This window comes from Simochromis diagramma, unplaced genomic scaffold (assembly GCF_900408965.1).
Source record: "Simochromis diagramma unplaced genomic scaffold, fSimDia1.1 OVJJ01000216.1, whole genome shotgun sequence".
Taxonomy (NCBI): domain Eukaryota; kingdom Metazoa; phylum Chordata; class Actinopteri; order Cichliformes; family Cichlidae; genus Simochromis; species Simochromis diagramma.
The window spans coordinates 7,130,730-7,138,263 of record NW_024386883.1 but is presented as its reverse complement, the minus strand read 5'-3'; the positions used below and the strand labels follow the sequence as shown (position 1 = coordinate 7,138,263).

The 7,534-nt window shown below is 41.0% G+C and overlaps 1 pseudogene; it reads left to right on the top strand.

Annotated features, from left to right (window-relative positions):
* The first annotated feature begins 2,929 nt into the window (after positions 1-2,929).
* On the top strand, positions 2,930-4,434 carry LOC120734054 (annotated as a pseudogene).
* The last annotated feature ends 3,100 nt before the right edge of the window (positions 4,435-7,534 follow it).

The window sequence follows — 7,534 nt, the reverse complement described above, 5'->3', positions numbered from 1 at the left end:
CTCCTTATCTGCAGTAGCAGGGAGGCCCCGCATCCCAGACCCCAATCTGACGGCCAGCACCTCCTCCCAGCCCCCCAGCCCCGACGGTTAACAGAACGGGGGGGTGTAAAGACCCCGAACCTCCCTCCACCTGCTCATATGTAGTGTTGCTGCGTGCTGTTCTAAAGTGCATTTAAAACACAGGAGGGCATGGTGCTTCCTGCCACAGAGCAGCACGGCTCCTCCCGAAAACTCTCAGTGTCTATATGCATTTAAAAATGAGGGTAGGGCACCAGCGCCTATGTGGGTTTGAATACACAGACCATCTTGTGGACGCTGTATAACGGCACGTTATACAGCGTCCACAAGGCCCTATATGTATGTGTCATGAGAGGATGAGTAATGTGGTTGTCTAGGTTGCGGAATAAAATTGAGGCACAAGCGGCCAGAAGGGGACAGAGGGGGAGTGCACCCTGGTGACACACCTGCACCCCAAGCCCTGTGTGTGTGTGGGTGTGGTGGAGCGGGAAGAGGGAGGCAGCTGAGGATGGGAAGAAAGAGAGGGGCAAACGGCCCCTCCCTGGGGCCAGCTCCCCCCCTGACTCCAGTAGGCACCCCCACACTCTGGAACGCACCAGGGCAAGGGGGCCCAGGCCCATCCGGACCGGCGCCCACAGCAGCAGCACCGCCCCACAGAGTCTGGAACAGCCCACCCGACCCCACCGCAGAGAAGACTGCGCCCACCCCATCATCCAATAATCTCCCTCTTTAATGATTTTCAACTGCTTCCATCAGGTCGTCGTTCTAAAGTGCCTTGTTGTGGAAGTTTTCCATTAAATAAAGCCTGCAGACAAGCGGTGAGCGGTAGCTAACATTCTTTAATCCAAACACACAAAGAACAGAAAACCAAGTTGGTGGAGAGCCTGCATGACCGCAGGGCAGGCGATCAGCAGAGTCTCACTGAGCCTAGCATGGCTCACAGTTACATACCTTCTTCAGGAACAAAAGGCAGTACACAGCTGTTTCACACCTTAAGGTTCACACTCCCTGCTACCTCCCAGAGTCCTCGAAGAGACAAAAGATTCTTCCTGTGGAGTTGTCTGCTTCACCCAACTTCCTTACTACACCCCCACCATTTGTCTTAATGTATGAGTGTGAGACTTGTTAAAATTCAGTGGCACCAAGCCTTATACAATAAATTAATGCGATTAATACATAAGTAAAAGAAATTCCTATACAGCCTGCAGTGAAGACAAAGAGACATAGATTGTCTTTTGTACCTACTGCTATTATCATGGTTAATAACACTAAACCATAAGTGTTGTTGCCATCGCACACTGCACTTTTTTTTTGATGATAAAATTTAGGTTGTGTTGTCGGGGCTTATATTTTTTGTGTGAATGTGTTGTGTTTGTTTTTTTTATATCACTGTATGGACATACTGCAAATCAATTTCCCATTCAGGACAATAAAGTTACCATTGACCACCACCACCTCCACCATTGACGGAAAACAAGTTTTCAACACTGCAGGTTACCTGGGTGTAATGTTTTTCAGCTAAAAAGAAACATCGTCTGACTCCTACCCAACTATATAAAGAGTAACTGAAGGTTAAATACAGCTAACATGTCTTGTTTTAAGCCAGGCATTCACACCTCTATCGCTCTTTAGAAAGAGCGATAGAGCCAGAGCAGGGGAGAGCGAGCTGGAACAAACCATTCTTTTTTTTCTTTTTTCTTTTTTTTGGAGGGGGGGATATCTATACTCTTGTTGTTAAAATATTACGTCTCAATCTGTATGAATTTATGGTTTTTATATTTTTAGTAGTGTGTCATGCAAACAGTAAATATTGCCAATAAAAAAGTAAGAAATCTTTGGGGGTGCTTTGATTCATTTTGGGGATGCTTCAGCACACCCAAAAATGGGCTAAAAACGCCCCTGGTTCCCAGAGGTAAGGACAAATGCAATCACATGTCAGGATGCTGTAAACGGACCAAATTTCAGCCAGAAGAACAACTGAGATAAAACTAGTTCATGCATTTATTACTTCTAGGCTGGACTACTGTAATTCATTATTATCAGGATGTCCTAAAAACTCCCTGAAAAGGCTTCAGTTAATCCAAAATGATGCACCAAGTGTACTGACAGGGACTAGAAAGAGAGAGCAGATTTCTCCTATATTGGCTTCCCTTCATTGGCTCCCTGTTAAATCCAGAATTAAATTCAAACTCACCTGTTTTCCATCGTTGCTAATTGTTCACCTGCCATCTATCACCGTTGATTCCTTCTGCCCTACTTAAGGCCTCAGTGGAGTTCTTTGCTGGATTGTTGTGCTAACCTCTGTCAGTGTAACCCCAGCTTGCTTAGTGATTTCCTTGTGTTTCCTTGTTCTCTTTTTGAACATTGACTTCTCTCATTGTGTACAGACCTCCCTGAACCCTTTTATTTCCTGCTTTTCATTTGTTTTTATTTATTTCAACTTCATTTGTTCTTTAATAATAATAATAATAATAATAATGATGATGATGATAATGATGATGATGATGATAATAATAATCCTGTTCACTCATTACTGTTGTTTTTTATACTCTGTATTTATTTATGCCGTACTATTACTCTGGTCTTTGTTAATCAATTAATTTAAAAAATGTTAAGTCTTTTAAGTCCTACCCCCAAATTATTTTCTTAAAATTGAATTTAAGTCTAAATTTAAATTTATTTAGTTTTTTTTCCTTCTAGTAGTGCATTTTTTTCTGATGCAACAGCATTTTATTCTATTTTGTATAGTATATTATTCTATCTTATCTTCTATTCAGGTTTTTTTTTCTTAATTTTTGCTGCTCTTAACTTTGTACTGTCCACTTTCTGCCGTGACCAAAGAAATTTCCCACTTGTGGGATTAATCAAAGTTTATCTTATCTTATTATCTATTATTTGCTCCCCCTGTGTGCACCAGGGGCTGGGGAGTGACCTGCAGTATCGCCCTCCTTCCACCTGATGGATGGAGAGAGAGAGAGATGTATGATAATGATAAGGGGCCTCAACACAGGCTTCATATGGACACACCCCCAAGTGGGTGAGAAAGCCACAACCCATTTGCGTTTAATGTTTAGGATGCATAAAACCCTGCCTGATGAGCAGTTACTAACAAGATCAATTACTGCAGCTCTGAAGCACACACCAACTTACTGTTTTGAACAGATTAAAGATCTTCATTATGGATGCTGGTAGAAGACAAATTTTGGGTTTGGCTTTAGCCATCAACGGTGTATTGGGGACCATCATGATCTGTGCTCTCCCTGCCTGGAAAGTCTTCATTAATACTGAGTACCATCATGGAATTTATGGGGCATGGTATGGTTTGTGGAAAATCTGTACAATATACGCCACAGGCAAGATGGAATGCGTTGGGTATGAAGTTGTAGTTCCAGAACTGGTAGATGACGCCATGAAAGCTACCAGAGCACTCGTGATTATCGCAATCCTCAGTGGGATCTTTGGAATCCTGCTTGGTGTGGCCGGGAACAAGCGCATTAACTTCATGTTGGATGATGGGCAAAAACGCAAAGCGGGCTTTGCTTCTGGAGTTGTCTTCATCATTGCAGGTTTCTTGGTGCTCATACCTGTCTGCTGGATGGCCAACATCACCATTCGTGAGTCCTACAAGGACAGATATGACAGTAGGTGTCAGCCTACAGCTGGGAGCCTCACTCTACATTGGCTGGTTCACTACTGGGCTTCTGTTCCTGGGAGGAGGCCTGCTCCTGTACCGACAGGAATGATACCGTCATACTGAATGTACAGTTAAGTAGTTCAGTGCTCACTCTGTGTAAAGCATTAATTATCTCACCTATGTAAGGCTTGCTTTTAGATATCCGCCACAAAAGAAATGTTTTCATAATTATTTCATATGTTCATGTTGCTGGTAAATATGATCTTCTGTTTTTCCCTTCAGAACAATAATACAGCCTGAAATGTAATGAAAATAAGGAGAAATGTTAGCACTGAGTGTGTAACTTACGTTCTTCCTTTATCCCCCCCCCTCCCCCAGATCTCTGTGATATTATTACGCTGTGCATCTAATATTCCTATAGAATGTGTATCAAGTGGTTTAAGCCTAAGCCTGATAACTATTTCATTGAAAAACTGCTTCAATATAGATGATCGTGTGATTTTCATTTACTCTTTGAATACTTTTCTTTTGAGTTGTTGTTGTTGTTGTTGTTGTTTTTAACTCTTATTACTTGATTGTATACCATACAATTTAGGTCAAATTAAGATTCATTTTTCTCAATTCTCTATTGGATTCTCATGAGAGATCACATGTTGCAAATGTTTTTATGCCATTGTCTCTGTTTTAATGTCAAAAGCCTAAATAAAAACTCTGAAAAAATATTTTTGTTCGGGACATATTTTCTATCTTTAAAAGACTGAAGTAGACCTGAAGAAAACAAATATTAACAAGTACAGCACAGATTTGTGTATTGTTTTTAAGTACATTTGTTAATATGTATTCATGACATTCATTTTAGATTTCCACTTGAAAAAAAATATTTTTTAATTAAATAAGTAATTAAATTGAATTAACACTGACAGATAAATCTACAATTTACACTTATAAACATTTAGTATCTTCTAAACTAGATTGTTTAACTCTATCACCGAAAGAAACTCAGGTTGTACTTGCAGTCAGTCAGAAAGGCAACTTAAAAACAACAACAATAATAATGATAATAATAAGAAGAAGAACTAAAAGAGGAGTCTGCACAATGATAACAAATCTTTGAGCAAATAAAATAAATCAAAGCATGAAGGTCAGCACAAGAAAACGTAATGACAACAACCTGACAAAGACACATACATTTCTGAGAAAACCATGTGGGACAATAGCCCTAAGCTAATGGAGTACGTTTTACACACATTGCACATCCCTTTATAACTGACCAATGCTCATGTTTACTGCACACACAGCATAGTGTCTTTATTAATTATTAAAAAAGAAACTAAAACTCTCACACTTTCTGTGCATGTTTTCTATTCACATTATTAATTTCCCTTAGCCTACATGTATTAGACACTGGTTACAAAGTGTGCTTCACGTGCTTGATATCCAAAAAATACTGTACATCTATATGCTTTCTTATTGTTTGAAAACAGATCAAATTTTCAATACCCACCATTGCGACTAGAAACATCAGCAGGCGCTCAGAGGATGTAAACAACCACAGGTAACCCAGGTGATCTGTAATTGTTACCCGCTGTGCTCATTTTCTGTGGAAATGAACATGTTAAAACTGCTACTTAAGTGAACTGACGAATGTGGTTGTACTAACCAGGTGGATTACACATAAAATTTAACTATACTGAAAATGCAGCAACAGTTCAGCGTTGTGCATTTCACACACTTTGTTTGAACAGCAAGAGAATTCTCTCTTTCATGGGGGAAAGGTTTTAATAATGTAACAGGATGATTTAAACCTGCTCTCAATGAGTGATCTGCAGCATTTTGAATCTGCTGACCTATTGCAAGCAGGTGCGCTGTGTATATAAGGCTCTGTGACCTGCCTCTTTATGCCAATGACTGTAGAAAATCTGTTATCTGATTTCTACAGTCATTGCTCTGTGCTCACTGGCAGTCGCATTTCCCGTCTGCTTAACCCAACTTGTTTCTGCACTTACAGGGAGTGCAGAATTATTAGGCAAGTTGTATTTTTGAGGAATAATTTTATTATTGAACAACAACCATGTTCTCAATGAACCCAAAAAACTCATTAATATCAAAGCTGAATGTTTTTGGAAGTAGTTTTTAGTTTGTTTATAGTTTTAGCTATTTTAGGGGGATATCTGTGTGTGCAGGTGACTATTACTGTGCATAATTATTAGGCAACTTAACAAAAAACAAATATATACCCATTTCAATTATTTATTTTTACCAGTGAAACCAATATAACATCTCCACATTCACAAATATACATTTCTGACATTCAAAAACAAAACAAAAACAAATCAGCGACCAATATAGCCACCTTTCTTTGCAAGGACACTCAAAAGCCTGCCATCCATGGATTCTGTCTGTGTTTTGATCTGTTCACCATCAACATTGCGTGCAGCAGCAACCACAGCCTCCCAGACACTGTTCAGAGAGGTGTACTGTTTTCCCTCCTTGTAAATCTCACATTTGATGATGGACCACAGGTTCTCAATGGGGTTCAGATCAGGTGAACAAGGAGGCCATGTCATTAGTTTTTCTTCTTTTATACCCTTTCTTGCCAGCCACGCTGTGGAGTACTTGACGTGTGATGGAGCATTGTCCTGCATGAAAATCATGTTTTTCTTGAAGGATGCAGACTTCTTCCTGTACCACTGCTTGAAGAAGGTGTCTTCCAGAAACTGGCAGTAGGACTGGGAGTTGAGCTTGACTCCATCCTCAACCCAAAAAGGCCCCACAAGCTCATCTTTGATGATACCAGCCCAAACCAGTACTCCACCTCCACCTTGCTGGCGTCTGAGTCGGACTGGAGCTCTCTGCCCTTTACCAATCCAGCCACGGGCCCATCCATCTGGCCCATCAAGACTCACTCTCATTTCATCAGTCCATAAAACCTTAGAAAAAGCAGTCTTGAGATATTTCTTGGCCCAGTCTTGACGTTTCAGCTTGTGTGTCTTGTTCAGTGGTGGTCGTCTTTCAGCCTTTCTTACCTTGGCCATGTCTCTGAGTATTGCACACCTTGTGCTTTTGGGCACTCCAGTGATGTTGCAGCTCTGAAATATGGCCAAACTGGTGGCAAGTGGCATCTTGGCAGCTGCATGCTTGACTTTTCTCAGTTCATGGGCAGTTATTTTGCGCCTTGGTTTTTCCACACGCTTCTTGCGACCCTGTTGACTATTTTGAATGAAACGCTTGATTGTTCGATGATCACGCTTCAGAAGCTTTGCAATTTTGAGACTGCTGCATCCCTCTGCAAGATATCTCACTATTTCTGAGCCTGTCAAGTCCTTCTTTTGACCCATTTTGCCAAAGGAAAGGACGTTGCCTAATAATTATGCACACCTGATATAGGGTGTTGATGTCATTAGACCACACCCCTTCTCATTACAGAGATGCACATCACCTAATATGCTTAATTGGTAGTAGGCTTTCGAGCCTATACAGCTTGGAGTAAGACAACATGCATGAAGAGGATGATGTGGACAAAATACTCATTTGCCTAATAATTCTGCACTCCCTGTAGAGACCTCTTGCTTGGGGTGTCTCCTGTTTGTACTGGGATGTGAGGTTTACCACTCGCTGTCCGGCCGAACATAATACAACAGAAGAGGTATGCATTGAATGTTTAATGTGTTGGTTATTTTGGACCTGATCTTTGACTTGCGCCATTTGCATGGTAGAAATTGCTGGCATGATGTGTCACCTGCTGTTGCTGGATTGGGAAGCCCTCCTCTCCTTTCTAGGTGGAGTAGTTCAGTGGGCCTGGTATGTATGAGCTGCCCTTTCCTCTGCATTTGGCTTTGGACTGTAATATTTCAATGACTGCTGCCTATACCACAGTTTAAC